At 41.2% G+C, this 19,965-nt stretch overlaps 1 long non-coding RNA gene across 1 annotated transcript in view; it reads left to right on the plus strand.

Moving 5' to 3' along the window:
• Nucleotides 1-19,963, plus strand: part of LOC118498467 — a 47,716-nt gene extending 27,753 nt beyond the window's left edge. Inside the window, exons 2-3 of the long non-coding RNA XR_004900956.1 lie at nucleotides 19,127-19,200; nucleotides 19,929-19,963. This is a non-coding gene — a long non-coding RNA (uncharacterized LOC118498467). The remainder of the gene's footprint in view (nucleotides 1-19,126; nucleotides 19,201-19,928) is intronic.
• The last annotated feature ends 2 nt before the right edge of the window (nucleotides 19,964-19,965 follow it).

Genomic DNA, 19,965 nt, shown 5'->3' on the forward strand with positions numbered 1-19,965 from the left:
TTTCCTTTTCACATCTCTACGTCCCTATCAGTGCTTCTTGGGTCCATCTCTCAATTCAGCTTCTCACACTCAAATCCTCATTTCCAGGTCTGTTTCTGGGGGAACCCAACCTAGAACACACTTCATATACTAAGCAATATTCTCTGAAAAAAGCCCTTCACACTGCTCACAGCAATGAAGTCTAGATTTTTTTACTTGTGTACCTTCATCAGTACATACCCCATTATATTCATATGCATTTGTTTATAAATAATATACTATCATTAACCAGGATTTTAAGTCAGAGGTCATACCCTGGGCAAGCTCTCTATCCATATTTCCAATAGGTACCCAGATAATTTTGAGTTATTTGAACAACCTCTTTTGAGATCTGAATAGAAGGTTACTGTTTGGACTTCAACTGTGGGAGACAAAGAAGTTTCCAGAAGGACAAGAAATGCAACATTTGTTGCATTGTCAGGACAAATCTAATATTTTCCGGTTGTTTGTTTTTTTGTCTTATTAATGTTATTTCCAACCAGGTTGTTTTGTGTGTGTGTGCGTGTGGGATTCTTCAAAGTCACCTGTTTATTTTGTGAGGGTTGGTTTCATTATAACTGGAGACTAGAATCCCTAAACACATTTTTTAAAAAAGATTTTATTTATTTATTTATTTTTAGAGAGGGAAGGGACGGAGATAGAGAGAGAAACATCAATGTGCGGTTGCTGGGGGTTATGGCCTGCAACCCAGGAATGTACCCTGATTGGGAATTGAACCTGGGACACTTTGGTTCCCAGCCCGTGCTCAATCCACTGAGCTATGCCAGCCAGGGCCCTAAACACATTTTAACCTGACAGAAAAAAAACATTGAGATGTTGCAAAATGCTGAAAGCCTTATCATCCCCTTCATTGAGGAACTCACACTCTGTCTTCAGAATAATTTGAGTATTGTTCTTATGTTGTGACTGTCTGACCTACCCATAAGGGGAAGGTGGTGGCATCAATCCATATATGACCTACTAGTTGAGTTTATTTTCTTTTTCTTTTTTTTTTTAAGATTTTATTTATTTTTATTTTTTTTTTAGAGAGGGAAGGGAGGGGGGAGAGAGAGAGAGAGAGAAAGAGAGAGAGAGAGAAACATCAATGTGCAGTTGCTGGGGGTTATGGCCTGCAACCCAAGAATGTACCCTGGCTGGGAATCGAACCTGGGACACTTTGGTTCCCAGCCTGCGCTCAATCCACTGAGCTACGCCAGCCAGGGCTTGAGTTTATTTTCTTATTCTATGGCTCAAAAAGAAATCTAATAGAAGTTATCACTTTTTCTCCCCCAACCCCAGTGCATCATCTTGGCCACCCCTGACAGTGTATGCCCCTCCTTGGAGGCCTGTGGTTTGGTTGCATCCAGTCCCCATTCTTCTGCCTGTTCTTCAAGAGCCCTGCACCCACCTTCCTGTACCCACCCAGCCCCTCCAGGACACTCTGCTCCAGCCAGCCTAGCCTCTACCCTTCTCTAGCCCTTTGTTTGTTCCTGGTCCTGATGAACGCTGTCCTGTCCCATTTGCACTCACATTTTGTTCATTTTTTCCTTTCCCATGGGCCTCCGCCAAGCTATTCCAGCCCAGAATGATCTCACTCTCCTCCAAATCCCTGGAACATGTCTAGCCTTCACCGCATGTTTAAAAAAACTCACCACCTACTTATTTGTCTCTGTAACTGAGCTCTAATAGGTGCCCACAGGCCAGAGCTACTTGAGTGTAGAGAAGACAGACCTAATCAGGGGTGACATGGTTTTTATTAGGTGGCGCCAGGTCCCACATCCCCCAAACCAGCCCATGGGCCCAAGGATCCTCCTGAGCTCTTAGAACAGACTGTGTGCTTCAGCTTTCCCAGCATTTGCCTCCTGTGGTGACTGGCTGGGGAGTTTAAACATCAATTGGTCTATGGCACAGAGGCAGTAAGGAAGCCATGAAGAAATTACTGACTTCTAGCTGAGAGGACAGAACAGTGCCAGGCTCAGGGTGAGTTCACCTGCATTTCTCATGGATTACATCTTTTGTTTTGACTTCCCAGGCTGAATCAAACACATTTATGATAAAACTTTTAAAAAAATGAAGCTCACATTTACTTTTTTAAAATTAGATCTTTCATGCATGGAATTAGCCTATGGGTTTTTTTTTTTCATGTTTTTTTTCTTTACAGCTTTATTGAGATATATTTCATATACCATATAATTAACCCATTTAGCATGTATAGTGGTTTTTAGTGTATTTGGAGTTGTGCAATCTAACCTTGTGACTGTCAGTTTTAAGTGTAAACTTGGCTAGGCTATAGTGCCCAATTATTCAACTGAACACTAATCTAGGTGCTGCTGTGAAGGTACTTCGTAGGTGTAATTAAAGTCCATCCATAATCAGTTAAATAAAGGAGATTATTTTAGATAATCTGGGTGACCCTGATTCAACCAGGTGAAAGGCCTTAAGAGAAGAGCTAAGATTTCCCAGAAGAAGAAGAAATTCTGCCTGCAGACTGCAGCTTTAGCTTGTGTCTAGGAGTTCCAGGGGGTTCTTTCTGGTGACCTGCCCTATGGATTTTAGACTTGCCTAGCCAGCCTCCACTATTCTGTAAGACAGTTCTTTGCACTAAATCTTTTAATATATATCTTCCGTTGGTTACATATCTCTGGTTGAACTCTGAGTGATACAAACCCACTTTTTAAAACTTTTAAAAAAGATTCTATTTATTTATTTTTAGAGAGAGGGGAAGGGAGAGAGAAAGAGACGAAGAGAAACATCAATGTGCAACATAATACATCAATCAGTTGCCTCTTGCATGTCCCCAACTGGGGACCTGGCCTGCAACTCAGGCATGTACCCTAACCGAGAATTGAATTGGTGACCTTTTGGTTCACAGGCTGGTGCTCAATCCACTGAGCCACACCAGCCAGGGCTCACTTTTAAAATATAAAAACAAAGTCCTATTTCCTACCAGAGCCTGCTTTTCTTTCCTAAGATCTCTTGTAATCATCTCCTCTTTTGCCATGTGATCTTAAAGGCATTTCTACTTCCCTCCTGCTCCCAGAAACTAAGTCTTAGATTTAATCTTGATTGTACACAGGTGCAATCAAAGAAATTTTCACCATCACCAGAACAATTTGTTGGAACCCTATTTGCAATTATTCCTACTGTCATTTCCATTAGAATGTACATTCCACAGGGGAAAGGATCTTAGTCTATCCTGCTTATTGAGAAATTTCAAGAGTCCAGAACTGTTGAATGAATGAATGTCCACAAAGATGTTGTAAACTCCTTGAGAGGAAGAGAGGTTCTCCTTTTACACCTTCCATGAGAGCCTAACAGTATCAGGAACATAGAAGGTACTTGTAGCAGATTGCAAAAATGGCCACAAATTCTTCCCTTCTCATAACAGCTGGAGTCTATTTCTCCGTCTCTTAAATGTAGGCCTGGCTCTGTGAAATGCTTTGGTCAATAAGGTGTGTGATACAAGATGAGACTTGAAAAGTACTTGGGTATTAGAGCTTGCGATTGGAAGTCTAAGATGACCTTAAGCTAGCCTGTTAGTGGGTAAAAGGCTACATGGAGGATAACCAAGGCATCCTACCTGATAGTCTACCAACTACCAGGCATGTGAATGAGACCATTGTAGATCATCTGACACCTGCCAATCTGTAAGCCAAACACAGTCATGTGAGCTGGCCCAGATCAGAAGGACTGCCCAACTAACCCATCAAATGGTGAGCAAAATAAAATGTTTGTGGTTTTAAACCACTAAAACAAGATTATTTGTTAAACAACAATTGATGACTGATAGAGTGCTCATAAATTCCCAAGTTAAGATAAAGAAAGATATATCACTTCTATTCTAAATATGCCTGCTACATGCCAGGCTTTGTGCTTGGCAGCAAGAATGTGAATATTAGAAGATGTTGTTCCTGAAGGCCTCCTTAAATATGACACCAAAGGCACAACTGACAAAAGAAAAAAATAGATAAGTTGGATTCCATCAAAATTAAAACCTTTTGTACTTCAAGAGAAACCATCAAGAAAATGAAAACACAATTCGCAGAATGGGATAAAATATTTACAAATTATTTATCTGATAAGGGACTTGTACCTAGAACATATAAAGAACTCTTATAACTTGATATTAAGTCAAATACTCCAATTAAAAAGCTAGCAAAGGCTCTGAAAAGACATATCTCCAAAGAAGATACACAAATGGATGATAAACATATGAAAAGGTGCTCATCATCATTAGTTATTAGAAAAATGCAAATGAAAACCACAATGGGGGACTTCCAGCCAAGATGGAGGTGTAGGTAGACACATTGTACCTCCCTGCACAACCAAATAAGATCAACAACAATTTAGAAACAAAAAAACAACCAGAACTGACAGAAAATTGAACTGTATGGAAGTCTGACAACCAATGAGTTAAAGTGGACGCATTCATCCAGACTGGTAGGAGGGGCAGAGTCAGGGAGGCTTGAGTAGCAGGGCAGCTGGCAGAACCCATTCCCCCACCTCCACACAAAAGGCGGTAGCAGGCAGACCCTGGGTGTGCAGGGTGCAGTTGGTGGGCCCAGTGAGGCAGCGGATTATGGAGGGGCGAGGTGCACAAGGAAGCTGGTGGATCAGGTGGTCCCACATTCACACGCAGATAAATCAGGCGAAACTGTGGAGTGAGACAGACCGTGCAACCCAGGGTCCCAGCATGTGGAAATAAAGCCTCAAAAACACCGATTGGAAACACCTGTGGGGGTTGAGGTGCCCAGAGAAACTCCCAGCCTCACAGGAGAGTTCGTTGGAGAGACCACAGGGTCCCAGGATGTACACAAACCCACCCACCTGGGAATCAGCACCAGAAGGGCCCAATTTGCTTGTGGGAAGCAGGGGAACTGAAATCCAGCAGAGAGCAGAGCAAGTGCCATTGTTTCCTCTCGGACCACTTCCCCACATACAGTGTCACAACCCAGTGACGTAGGTTGCCCCGCCCTGGTGAACACCTAAGGCTCCACCCCTTACTACAGAACAGGTGTGTCAAGACAAAAAAAAATGGCCCAAACAAAAGAACAGATCAAAGCTCCAGAAAAACACAACTAAGCGATGAAGAGATAGCCAACCTATCAGATGCACAGTGTTCAAAACACTGGTAATCAGGATGCTCACAGAATTGATTGAATTTGGTGACAAATTGCATGAAAAAAATGAAGGCTACGCTAAATGAAGTAAAGGAATATATACAGGGAATCAACAGTGATGGGAAGGAAACTGGGACTCAAATCAACAGTGTGAACCAGAAGGAAGAAACATCCAACCAGAAAAGAATGAAGAAACAAGAATTCAAAAAAAATGAGGAGAGGGTCGGGAACCTCCAGGACATCTTTAAACATTCCAACATCTGAATTATAGGGGTACCAGAGGGAGAAGAGGAAGAGCAACAAGTAGAAAAGTTATTTGAACAAATAATAAAAGAACTTCCCCAATCTGGCAAAGGAAATAGACCTCCAGGAAGTCCAGGAAGCTCAGAGAGTCCCAAAGAAGTTGGACCCAAGAAGGAACACACCAAGGCACATCATAATTACATTACCCAAGATTAAAGATAAGGAGAGAATCTTAAAAGATAAAATGAGAGAGTTACCTACAAAGGAGTGCCCATAAGACTGTCAGCTGATTTCTCAAAAGAGATCTTATAGGCAAGAAGGGGCTGGAAAAAAGTATTCCAAGTCATGAAAGCCAAGGACCTACATCCCAGATTGCTCTATCCAGCAAAGCTTTCATTTAGAATGGAAGGGCAGATAAAGTGCTTCTCAGAGAAGGTCAAGTTAAAGGAGTTCACCATCACCAAGCCCTTATTATATGAAATGTTAAAGGGACTTATCTAAGAAAAAGAAGATATAAAACATGTACAGTAAAATGACAGCAAACTCCCAATTATTAACAACCACACCTAAAGCAAAAACAAACTAAGAAAACAACTAGAACAGGAACAGAACCACAGAAATGGAGATCACATGGAGGGTTAGCAACAGGGGAGTGGGAGGAGGAGAGAGGGGGGGAAAAGGTACAGAGAATAAGTAGCATAGATGGTAGGTAGAAAATAGACAGGGGGAGGGCAAGAATAGAATGGGAAATCTAGAAGGTAAAGAACTTAGGACACATGGACATGAAGGGGGGGAATGTGGGTGGAAGGGGGTGTGCAGGGTGGAGGGGAGTGAAGGGAGGAAAATGGGACAACTGTAATAGCATAATCAATAAAATATGTTAAAAAAGAAAACCACAATCATATATTACTTTACACTTACTAGGATGGCTTATAATAAAAAAGACAATAGCAAGTGTTGACAAGGATATGGAGAAGTTGTGATCCTCATACACTGCTGCGGGGAATATAAAATGGTGCTGCTGCTTTGGAAACCAGTTTGGCAGTTCTCCAAAATATTAAATACAGAGTTACCATATGACCCAGTCTGGAGTGTATTCTGACACCAACAACAAATTCTCCAATTCTCTGAATACCTATTGGATGTCTAACGATTCAATATAATTCTGACTGTAACTACCTGGAGTTAGCATGAGATTCCACATATTTAATGGTTTAGTCCCACAAGACTGCCCCCATTTCAGACACCATTCACAGGTACCTTCCCAATAGTACTTCTGACTGTCTTTAAATCAGAGGTTCCCACAGCCTGCTCCTCAGGTTCAGTAGTTTGCTAGAAAGGCTCACAGAACTCAGGGATATATTTACCAGTTTATTGTAAAGCATGCAACTCAGGAACAGCCAGATGGAACAGATGCACAGGGCAAGGTCTAGAGGGGGAAGGGAGTCTGGAACTTTCGTGCCCTCTCCAGGTGTACCACCCTCCCAGCAAGTCTGTGTGTTTACCAACCTGAAAACTCTGAATCTCATTCTTGAAGAGTTTTTATAGAGCTCCATCTCCAGCACCAGCTCCCCTTCCCAGAGGTCTGTAGATGGGGCTGAAAGTTCCAGTCCTCAAATCACAGTGTTTACAGTGATCAACCCTATCCTATGGCTATTTAAGTCACCTCATTAGCATAAACTCAGGTGTGATTGGAAGGAGCTTCTTATGACTAACAACAACAAAAAGACACTCCTGTTGCTCAGAAAATTCCAAGGGTTTTAGAGTTCTTGGCCAGGAACTATGGGCAAAGACCAACCATATTTTTGTATTATACCACACCCAGCAATTTCACTCCTAGATAATATACCCAAGGAAAATGAAAACATACATCCACACAAAAACTTCTACATGGATGTTCATAGCAGCATCATTTGTAATAGCCAAAAAGGAGAAATAGCACATTGTATACCAACTAATGAATGAATAAGCAAAATATGATATAGCCATATAATGGGCGATCATTTGGCAATAAATAGGAATGAAGTTTTAGTAAAGGCTGCAGTATAGATGACCCTTGAAAACATGCTAAGGGAAAGAAGCCAGATACACACACAAAAACACATACCCTATGATTCTATTTATGTTTTTTACTACAGCACAAAGTACAAATACAAAAGTACATATATTGTAAGTATACAGGTAGACATATTTTCACAAACTGAAACATATCTATGTTATTGATACCCAGAAAGAGAACATGACCAGCAGTTCAGAAGCCCACTTCATGCCCCCTTTTTCAATGGAATATCAGCTGGCAATATATCAGATTGACAAGTCCACCCACCCCCTGGGGGCAGGGCCGGTAATGATGTCACAGGCTGTCACTTAATGTGCAGTCATGTCACTATTCTCTATGTTCTCCTGTTTTCAGTGCTTTGGTATCTGGTAATCTTAACCCTCACATGACCATCAGCTCTATGTTGAGTTTCCACCTTTTGGGTGGCTTCAGTAGCTGAGTGGGCAGCTGGAAAGTTGGGCTGGCATGAGTGAGTGGCATGACCAGGCATGTGGTGCCCTCTTGACCACCCCACACACCTCACAGAGGCTGATAATGAGGTCTAAGCAGTGGTGAGAAAGGGCCAGATGTTCTAAGCTAGTCGACCTTAAACTTGGCTGCGTATTGGACTCCCTGGGAGAGCTTTAAAATGTAATGATACCTGAGATCTATCCCTTAGAAATTCCGATTTGATTGGCCTGGGCATGAAGACTTTTAAAAATACAAAAGTGAAAAAATAAAGATAAAAATACGTAAGTGATTCTACTGTGTAGCCAAGGCTGAGAACCTGTTCTGTAACCTCAGATCCTCTTTGGCTTGTGCGGGTGTGCTGCTCAGGATCAACATTAGCCGAGGACTGAATGTCATATCTTATTGATTATAATATTTTTTGTAATTCACATCAACTTTTTTTGGCTTTCCTTAGAGGAACACTTGAAGTGTTTGTGTTACACTATGTTGACAACATCCCACTCTCTGACAAGCTCTAAAGTGATTGTGGACATGCCAGGTCATTTAGCCTGAATGGAAACTAAGATGTCTTAAAACAATGAGTTACAAAAGTCACTCCCTAAGCATATTTGATATGCATTCCTATCTCTCTTGCAGATGATGTGCCTTGATAAAACAGTGTGCTTACTGGAAGAAATGATGGTTTCAGATGTATAAATTCCACAAGGGACATTTGGGAAGCCCAACATGCCTGATTCATTTGAATTGTTCTCTAGCTGTTTCCTGTAGAGGACACAAGCCTTTAGAAGGCATCGTGTCCCTGTAGAGAGACACAAGCCTGTAGGCAGTGGGGGACTTTCCCCAAACAGGAGCCTAGGCAGTGTACTTGAAAGATGGTTAAAGAAGTTTTCTTTGATAAGTTACCTTCAAGAGGGAAAAGGAAATGCCTGTTTTATGAGCCAAAACAAAGAGGCTGAAAAGAAATCAAACACTTCATGTAGAAAAGGAAGAGAATGGCAGTTGAGCAAACCAAGAAGAGAGATGGGTCTGGGGTACATTGGCACATCCAGCGAGTGAAAGGTATGTGGCTGAGCCCAATAACGGGGCGACCAGCTAACTTACCTGTTAGGGCTGTTGGCATGTGCAAGCACAGCCTCTAGGTGCCGAGACACAGGAAACAGGCAAGTGTCGTCTGTGGGAGGTGGGGGAAATAAACAGTGAAGGTAAAAACACAGATACGGAAATACCTCCTGATTTCAGGGGAAATGTCAAGTTCTCCCCAGTTTCAGTCTCCTAAGTGTTTGCATGAGAATGCTGCCCTGTGCGCTGGAATTCCCAGGAACCTCATCCTGTCCTGGGGAGTGTTCCATGGATCCTGGCCAGAAGGTCTGTTCCAGAAGAGCTCAGTGCTGATAATACAGTTTCCCATGTGATTCAAAGCAATGGTGAGTTCTGTCTTGTATTTATACAACCAACAGAAAGAATCTATTATAGAGAAAACAGGCAAAGAAGGGAGCCGAGGGTAGCAATTTCATAGCCTGCTCTGTAATTTAGTCTGGTATTCTCTGCTGAAGAAGAAAATAGTCCCTGTGTTAAAAGACAGTGGAGGGTGAGAGAAGGAAGGTTCAAGCAATTTGGATCCTTGTCCTGGAATTTTCAATGTGTTGGGAAGGGAAGAAAAACTTTTGACTTTTATTTTTTCCATTTTAACATCATAGAAAGGCATTGGTTATTTGCAGAGGAGACAGATATACAGATTAACATATAGATGGATAGATAGATAGATAGATAGACAGACAGACAGACAGATATAGCAGGGCAGGCAGTAATCATAGAATGGATGAGAAGAAATGAGATTACTGATCAAGAGCATGGGCTCTGAAGACAGACTGCAGCTTGGGATTGACTCACGGCCGCCACTGAGTAATAATTGACCTTGGGTGAGTTGTGCGACCTCTCTGTGCCTGTGTCCTTATCTGTAACATGAGATAATAAGAATACACACCTCATGGAGCCTGGCATAAAGTAAGCCAATAAAAGCTCACTTTTATTTTATCACAACCATTAGTATAACGTCCCAGGATACTAGGAGAGAACAGATGAGGATGATGTATCTCACCTTGAAATAGTGAGAATCACCTTCTAGGTCAGGGCAGGTGGTGGCCTGGGCTGAGTCTCAAATGATGGATAGGTATTGTCAACAGAGGAGGGAGATTGTATTCCCATTCTAGGCAGAGAAGTGGGGTCTGTGGGTGAGAAACGGTGTTTGTAAGGAAGGTTTCCAGTGATTTGTATTTTTTGAGTCCAAATTCCCTCCATGTTTGAAAAATAGGTGAACACATATATGAAAGCCACAATGTTTTATTTCCAGTCCACAGAAAATGACTGGAATGCAAGGAGGTCAAGAACACCTTGTAATGTCTTGGTCTCCCCAGGATCTGTAGTCTACAGTTTATTTATTTTTATTTTTATTTTGTATTCTCACCCGAGGATGTACTTAGAGAGGGGAAGGGAGGGAGAAAGAGAGGAAGAGAAACGTTGATGTGAGAGAAAAACATCTTTTGGTTGCCTCTTGCGCGCCCCAAAATGGGGATCTGAACTACAACCCAGGCATGTGCCCTGACCAGGAACTGCACCCATGATCTTTCTTTCAGTCCACAGGACGATGCTCTAACCTACTGAGCCACACTGGCTAGTGGTGTAGTGTAGAGTTTAGATTTATTGCTGGAATCTGCTATATCTTGGACCCAGACCCTGCTTTCTTTCCACAGCACTACCCAGACAGAAAGCCACTGAAGGCTTCCAAATGGAGGAACTGTGCTGGAAATGATTATTCAGCATCTATATCAACCTCCTTTCAGTGTGCCTTTATATATACCAGTATCTACAAATCAAAAAACCACATTTCCCAGACTCCTTGGCAGGTGTGTAATTTCCATTCCATCCCTCAGATGCAGTCAAGTGAGACTAATTCAGCCCCCTTTAATTGAGGAAAGAGGCATGGTGGGAAACTTTGCGTATGTAGCTTACAATAGGTTTGGTATGCCTCTGAAGCCAATGGGTCTGCAGTGGTTTCCTGAATCCCTAGACTACGTCTGAGGTCTGTGACTCTGGAGCCAGCTGCTGAGAGGGCAACTTGCCAGCTTGGTCACACAACTCCTTCCTGAGGGTGGTGGTTTGCTGTCAGGAGAATCAAGTTAGCACATGTCTAGTGTCTGCTGTATCCCAGACACAGATCCTGCCTTCTTTCTACTTCTAGCCTATGCAAGGTCCACCCCACTCTCCCTGTCTTCTTTCTCCTGGCTTGTGGCCCTCCATTAATGTCATTTGGTATCTATGGGGGTTTGGGAAAGGGACTCTGCCCTGAGGTCTTGATTACTTTCCTTCCAGAAGATACCTGAGGTTCTTAGGCCAACTTCCTCATATAGATGCAAATCTGACCTTTACCTGCCTTTAAGCCTTTTGTTTATTTAGCCACATAATTTGCCTCCCCAGACACCTTGCCACAAAGTGATGCCACTGCAGAGGAAGATAGATATAGCCTAAGGGTCGTGGGGGAGATGCTGACAGAGCGGGCCAAATGATTTAAGTCAACTAACCTAAATAGAGAGGCAGGGATTTCCAGGTAATTTATAAAGAAAGCAAGTTTGAAGTTGTCCTCTGAAGTGGAAAGAATGAGCTTTCAGGATCTTGAGCCAAACAAAGAGTAAACTGTAAGCACTGGTCTGGGGTGGGGTGGCTGATGCCAGGCCCCGAGGAGTTTCTGTCAGTCTTAGGGTCCCCATGTGCATCATGTGGGCTGTGCTCTGCACTCAGACACTTGGCCGAGGACACGGGACAGGAGCACAAACATAGCCCATGCACCACTTGCCAAACTGTGTGCTCTGGGAGGAAGAAATGGGTGCCTTTTGAGATCTGCATTAAGGTATCATAGGTGCAGCCCTAGTACTAGGTGATGAGACAGAGAGGAGAGACCCAGACATCTGCTTTGTCAGAGGCTTCTGACACCCGGAAGAATGCCTCCCCCCACCGCAGATGTGTGCAGAGCTGTCTGCCCAACCCTGTCACAGCCCTCTCACTGCTGTATGAAACAGCAGTTGGCCCTTTTATTACATAACCGCACAGAAGAGCAAGGTGGCATTGACTTTGTTATTGTTTCCTCTGCCAAGTGTTCTCATGCCATAAGCTGCGCATTACTAGCGCTGCAATTACTTTTTCTGAACTTTGAAAATTGCTTAGGAAAGAATTCTTCACCTCAAGAGAGGGTGTGGGGAGAAAGGGGAGGAAGGGAAGGAGGAAAAGGGGAGGAGACAAAATTGTCTTGGAATGCAAATGGCCAGTTTTCCCTCTGGAGTGACTAACTGCATTTGGTCTTTTGTTCCTTGCTCAGGGAACATGTTCAACAAGTATAAAACTGGATCCGGTTGTTTGTAGAAATGCTTTAAAGGTGTCAGGCCTCTTGCTGAAACAGCAGCGTAGGCCATATTTTTGGGGCCACAGCTACCAAAAACAGATGGCAGGTCAGACCAGAATGAGCTGCTAGGCAGGGAGGCCCTCAGCCCACTGCTGTTAACCAGCACAACCTCCAGGAACAGGGTGGAGCGCGCAGAAGAGAAGGATGTGTCCTTACCAGTATGGGCACAGCCCCTCTGCCCAGTGGGGCAAGACAAGGGAAAGTATGCACAAGAGACTATGGTAGACAGAAAGACAGCTTTAAGGAGTTTCAACCATAAATGTAAATCACAAAAACCTCATTTTAAAAAGCACCAAAGGTTTAAGTATTACTAATGGGCACAATTGCACATTGAGAGTGTTCCCTTAATTGGACCTTATGCCATCTAAATTACTGTGTAAATTGTTAATCCATTAATCAATCATTAATTGTGATTAAAATTACCGACTGATTTTTCAGCATTAATTGGAAAAAATGCACCAACGTGAACTAAAATGTTGTGCACAAGCCTGTTTATTCCATCAATAGGAGGTGCTTTGCTGCTCCCCTCCCAGTCCTCAGCATTTACTCTTTCATGCACACTGGCCCAATTTCAACAGCCAGCAATGGCTGCTCAGCCCTGAGACTCTGTCTGGACATCAGAGCAGCCCTCAAACAGTCAGTGCCTTGCTTACCAGGTGGAGTGACTCAGATATATGTATTCTCTCTAACCACCCTGGTCACCCAGTTCTCCAGCAGGATTGTGCTCCACTGGTCCACAATGGCAACTTGCCTGACAACACACCCTTAAGTGGCCTCCTTCCCTTCTCTTCCTTGTGTGACTTTCCCATTAACCGGCCAATGTTTCTATAAGTCTCCTGAATCAAGTATTTGCACTGAAATCCTTATATCAATACCTACTTCTGGGGGAACCCAAACTAAGACATCCTCCTGACTTTATCCATTTTATTCCAGTTTGCTCTGTTCTCTTGTTGAACAGCTTTAACTGTCCTCTAAACTGTTCATTCTCAAACTCAGTGCCAGGTCGGAGTGGCTCCTCCATCTAAACAATGTGCTTATTATAAGGTGTATACCCAAGGTTTATCAATCCTTTTGTGATTCTAAGGAACTTTCCCAGTTCTCTGGTAGACTGGAGTTTAATATATTAAATATGTGTTCTTGTATCTGAATCATAGACAGGCCTTCACCTGGTAGAAGTATTCTCTGATAGGTTATATGAGTAGGGTCATGTTTTTAAATATAGTAGGAGGGTTTTGAACTCAAACTAATTCTGTTGTAAATCCTTTCATAAAACAAGCCCAAATTTATAATTTTTCTTAAAGTGAACTAAATTCACCTTGATTTCAATGGGGTTTCACCTATAGTCTCCCTGTTTTTTTTATGCTGTTTGTACTATTGCCTTTTAGCCTATTACCAAGGACCCAATACAGAACTATCTGAAATACAATATTGATGGTACAGAGCCTACAGGAAATTAGTTTTGTTCCCCAACATCACCTTAGGACTCCCATAATATTTCTTTTTCTGTCATTAATTTGTTAAGGGAAGCTGGATAAATCACTGACTCTGCATTCTTCAGGTTTCCAGTGTATTGGTCAATAAATTAATATTTGAAATGATATGATTTCATGAAAGAATGGAGCTATATTTCTTTCTTAGAAATAAAATATTAGAGCTTATTTCAGTATTAAAGCAATGTATACACAGAGAAAACTAGAACAATTTATAAAAGTTGAAGAAAGAAGTAAAGCATCTGTATTTGTACTATGTAAAGAAACTCAGCATGGGCTCTGGATTGGTAGCTCAGTTGGTTATAGCATCATTCTGATAGGCCACAGTTGGGAGTTTGATCTCCAGTCAGGGCACATACAAGAATCAACCAATGAATGAATAAATAAGTAGAACAACAAATCAATGTTTCTCTCTCTCTTCCTTAAATCAATCAATAGAAAAAGAAACTTAGCATGACATTTTAGTTTATCTTCTTTCACTCTTTCTGTGTACAAGCTTTATATTTTCATTATCATCATGGCATAAGGACATTCTGTGTTATTATCTCTTGCTGGATATCAGACATCATCTTAATAGCAATGTGAAATTCCAATGGATACACCTTAGTTTACTTATCCATTTCCCTATGTTCAGATACTTTCCCCCTATTTTTGCTATTATAAATAATGCACAGCAGGATTTTGTGTTAGACTGTATGTTTTCCCACCCCCCCCATTGTTAATTTTCATTTGTGACATGTAGACCCCATGCTTCATAGATAATGGGTTTCTATACCTTTCTCCCACACATATTGAGTACCACTCTGCGCTTGGCATCTGGAAGGGGAACACAGACCTGTAATCCACAAATAATAGCAACTAAACAATAGAGTTCTATACTGGGCATGAGAGTTCTACACAGGTTATTTTGAAAGCACAGACAAACAAGTCTCTAACCCTAGCTAGGGAAGGGTTTTAGAAGTATGAGTAAGACTTTTCTAGACAGATAGAACAGATAAGGATAATAAGAAAATAAATCAGGGTAATGTGATAGCAATGGGAGGAAGGCAGCAACAGTAGACAGGGTGGGTAGCAGTGACCTCTCTGATGAGCTAACAGTTGAACTGAGATGTGAATGATAAGAAGTTTCCAGCCATTCAAGGATCTGGTGGAAGAGTGATTAAGGCAAAGGAACAGCAAGCACCAAGGAGACTTGAGTGACCTTGGCTTGTTTGAGGAAGAGCATGATGGGAATGTCATGTGTGAAAGGGAGAACACTAGAGTTGACATGAGGGAATGGGAGAGGAAACTAAAGTGGGTCAAAAAAAGGAATGCAGGGCAAGTTTGTGAGTTCAGCTGACACTACAAATCAGGACTGGTTCCAACGCTTAAGGCTGGCATGACTTTTTCAACACTGCTTAGTAGCAATAGAAGTAGAGAAGGCAGATGGTTAGAATGATACATGGTTGGAGATTTCAGAACATGTATAGCAAAAAGACAGTGGGGTGAAGGAGCAGAATTTTCTGGGGGTAGAGAGTTTGTAGTATTTAACTCTAAGGGCTAAGCTGGTTAAGAAAAGTTTGGGACGAGGTGAGTATGACAAACAGGAAGAAAACAGGGCTGAGGCATTGGAAATCCTACAGGGTTAACAGAGCCTATGTGGCAGAAACAGGCAGAGAGAAAGGTAGGAGGACAAAGGGTTTCACTCTGCAAGTCTATAGTGGGGCGCAAGACAGCATTGTTCAAGCAGCTTTGGGTGATATCGTGGTCTCTTCTTGCTGTGGTAAAATGGAGGTGATGGTTGAGGAGGTGATCAAGGAAGTGTGGTATGAAATAGGGTGTTAGGATTCCATCAAATTAAAAACTTTTGAACTTTGAAGGATATCATCAAGAATATGAAAAGACAACCCACAGAATGGGAGAAAATATTTGCAAGTTATTTATGTGATAAGGAACTTGTATCTAAAATGTTATATATAAACAACTCTTACAACTCAATGATAAAGGGATAACTAACCCAACTAAAAACTAGGAAAAGATCTGAATAGCTATTTTTCCAAAGATTATATACAAGTGGTCAACAAGCACATGAAAAGATATTCAACATTATTAGCCACTAAGGAAATGCAAGTCAAAACCACCATGAGATACCATTTTACACCACCAGAATGGCTATAATCAAAGAATCAGATAATAAGTGTTGGCAAGGATGTGGAGAAATTGCAACTCTCATGCACTGCTGGTAGAAATGTAAAACTGTACAGCTGTTTTAGAAAATAGTTTAGCAGTTCCTTAAAATGTTAAAATTAGAGTTACCATATGGCCCAGCAATTTCTCTCCTAGGTATATACCCAAGAGAAATTAAAGCATATGTCAACACAAAAATTTATACACAAATGTTCATAGCAGCATTATTCAATAGCTAAAAGTGGAAACAACCCTAAATGTCCATCAACTGACAAATGTATAAGCAAAATGTAGTATTGTGTATTCATACAATATTATAACATGGATGACCCTTGAAAGCTTTATGCTAAGTGGACGAGGACAGTCACAAAAGACTACATTTTATATGACATATGATCCTATTTATACAAAATGTTCAGAATAAGGAAATCTATAGAATCACAAATAGATTAGTGGTGTCTGAGAATAGACTAGGGGTTGGGGGTAATGGGGAGTAGCCAGCATTCTCTTAATGAAATTGAGCAGAAGAGAACAATAGAATAGAACCAAATATTTAGAATAGAATATATCTTTACATCTCAGGTGCCATTTCCTCAGGAAGTCTTCCTTAACTAGGTCTAATTTCCCTCTCTTGGAACCTGGCCTTTGTAGCACTAAGCACAGCTGAAAGTTTGCGTTTATTTGTATGATGATTAGATGGATATTGAGATTCCAGGGTGTGGATATATCTATTGCATCTCTAGCACCTAGTGCAGTGCCTGGCACATAGCAGGCAATTTGTAAACATCTGTGGAGGAAGGAAGGAAGGAAGGAAGGGAGGGAGGGAGGGAGGGAGGGAAGGAGGGAAGGAGGAAGGGGCTGGTAAATTGGGGGCAAAGTTCTAGATAAAAAGAACAGAGTAACCTAGAGGGAAAGGAATAAAATAGGAGGAATGTGAGATCTCTAAAATAAATTTCTCTAAGACAGTGTTTTTGGACTGGGGGTGGGGGTCACAACACATTAGTGAGTTTGTGAAAATGATATACTAAGTTGAGGCCAGCATTTTTTAAAAAGATGTTATCTATTTATTTTTAGAGAGAGGGGGAGGGAAGGAGAGAGGAAGAGAAACATCAATGTGTGGTTGCCTCTCACATGCTCCTGCTGGGCACCTGGCCCACAACCCAGGCATGTGCCCTGACTGGGAATGCAACCAGCAATCCTTTGAGTCACAGGACAGCACTAGCCAGGTGCTCACTCAATCCACTGAGCCACACCAGCCAGGGCAAGGCCAGCTGAAATGAAATGAATAGAATAGAAAACATCAGAGTGTATTGTACATACTAAGAGTAAAACTTTTCATGAAACTTTTGTTCCAATTATAGATGTATATGTATATTATGTCAAGATTTTAATGTTTCAATTTAAACATTTAAGAGACACTCCTGTACCATACCCTGTGGTCCAAAGATTTGTGACTGTATTTTTTTTTCTGATGTGTTGATTATTTTAATGGATTGAGAATCAGACTGTGAATATAAGACCTTTGATAGTTTGTACTAGTAATAGCAAAGCCTTTTAAAAACTCAATTGTTAAGTATAAGTTCAGCATTAATTTCTCAAGTATAAATTGAACACTAATGGAATTTCTTAAGAACAAATAAACATTAATTTGATCTCTTAAGAACTAATTGTGAACAAAATAAAGAAACAAAATAGAAACAAACTCATAGACACAGAGAACAGACTGACAGCTGCCAGAGGGGAGGGAGCTTGGGAGCTAGGTGAAAAAAGGTGAAGAGATTAAGCAAAAAAAGGAAAAATATACTCATAGACACAGACAACAGTGTGGTGATTACCAGAGGGAAAGGGGGTGGGGACAAATAGAAGAGGGTAAAGGAGGGATAGATGGTAATGGAAGGAGACTTGACTTGGGGTGGTGAACACACTATACGGCATACAGATGAAGTGTTGTAGAATTGCACATCTGAAACCTATATGATTTTATTAACCAATGTCACCCTCAATAAATTCAATAAAATTTTTATTTTATTTTTATTATTTTAAAAAATATTTATTTATTTATTTTTAGAGGGAAGGGAAGGAGAGAGGGACAGAAATATCAATGTGTGGTTGCCTTTTGCGTACCCCCTACTGGGGACCTGGTCCACAGCCCAGACATGTGCCCTGACTGGGAATCAAACTGGCGACCCTTTGCTTTGCAGGCTGGCACTCAGTCCACTGAGCCACACCAGCTAGGGCTCAATAAAATTTTTTAAAAGAACAAATTAAACAATGATGCGATCTGTATTAAAATGTTTTCAGTCTCTAACATATATCAGCTGTTATGATTATTCGTAATCATTTATGACTAAGAAACCCAGGAAGCCAATATTTAGTTACATGGCAAAATGCACATCCTTAATTGATTTTACAAGTTATTCCAAAACGGTTTAATCTTCAGATTTCTTTCTGCATGTGCAACATATCTAATGCACCTAACAACCTGTCATTTGGGGAGTGTGTGCTGTGGGCCTCTGGAGCCAGTCAGGTCTACAAGGGATCCTGGCATTGTCACTTACTAGCTGTGCCACATTTGACAAATTGCTATATTGGGGTCTTGACTTTCTTGTTTGTAAAACACAGAAAAAATATTAGGTGGAACGTTATGACATTGCCATTTGTAGAGGTCAAAAATGGTCAAATAGCAGCAATTTCATATGGTTCAAACTAATGATTACCTTACAGGGTGGTTGTGAGGATCAAGCCAGATAATACTTAATACCTGGCACAGTACTTATTAAATATTAGTATTCCCTTTGATGAAGGTGAAAAATATTAGTGACAATGTTTAATTATCTTTTAAATTGGCAGCATATACACTGGTCCTTCACACATTATATACTTATTTAATTTGTGTCTTGCCTAGTTCCAGAAAGGATTTAAGTAGACTGTTTTACACATGGTTAGCACTAAATAACTATTTGGATACTAGTGAATTAATGCTTCTCTTTAGTTTTGGCTCCTTGGTCATTTATGAGCCATCATTTAGTACTTTATTAGACTTTGATGAAACACTGGAGAGCCCAATTTAGACTGATCTTTTCCGAGAGGGTTTGTAACAAAGTCTTCTTTTGTACTTCCGTGACAGGTGGTTCTTTCCTAAGAGCTGGCCCCATGCAGTGGTATCTGGTGACTCTAACAATGGGCTCTCTGGAAGTGATGGTGTGTGCTGGCTGTGGACCTGCCCTGCAGCATTTGCCAATTTCTGTGGTGTGAATAATTCTATCACTGCTGATTTCAGGCTCCCAAGTTGACATCACCGAATGCAGAGTTGGGTAGATGTGAGTGCAGGGAGCTCTTCTGCACTAGAAGCAGCTGGCTCCACACCACTGGCCCCATGACAGATGAAACCCTACCTGAGGGCAGTGCTCTATACATTCGAACTGATAGTGTTCAGAGGGTATTTGATTTGTATTTGTGCTACTAGTAAAGTATTTTCACAATTACTGAACATTTTTGAAAAACACAACTAAACAGAATAACTGTGAAAAGGGAACAAAAACAATAATTACAATATGTATCACTATCCTAGATCTGTATGACACCTTCTCATTAAATTGCTTTCTTGATGAGACAACCTGCAAGGTTTTGCTCTTCTTTTCCCCTTTTGTCAGCCTATTATTTTAATGACTAAAATACTAAGTAAGCATTCCCAAGGAAAAACTACTGTGTAATTTTATTTATTGACTCTCTTCATGATCTTACTGACTCAGATGTTGGGAAACTCCTTTTTGACGGGATTGTAAAATCAAAGATCAAAAGTTGTTTTGTAAATGTGAAAGAATGTGAATCACAAAGGGGGGAATTGCTGAGGATATGGATCCTATTATTGATGACATGTTTTTTTTTTTAACCCTCTCCTGAGCATATGTTTTTCCCATTGCTTTTAGAGGGAGAGGAAGGGAGAGAGGAAGGGAGTGAGAGAAG

This window comes from Phyllostomus discolor, chromosome X (genome assembly GCF_004126475.2).
Source record: "Phyllostomus discolor isolate MPI-MPIP mPhyDis1 chromosome X, mPhyDis1.pri.v3, whole genome shotgun sequence".
Classification (NCBI taxonomy): Eukaryota; Metazoa; Chordata; class Mammalia; order Chiroptera; family Phyllostomidae; genus Phyllostomus; species Phyllostomus discolor.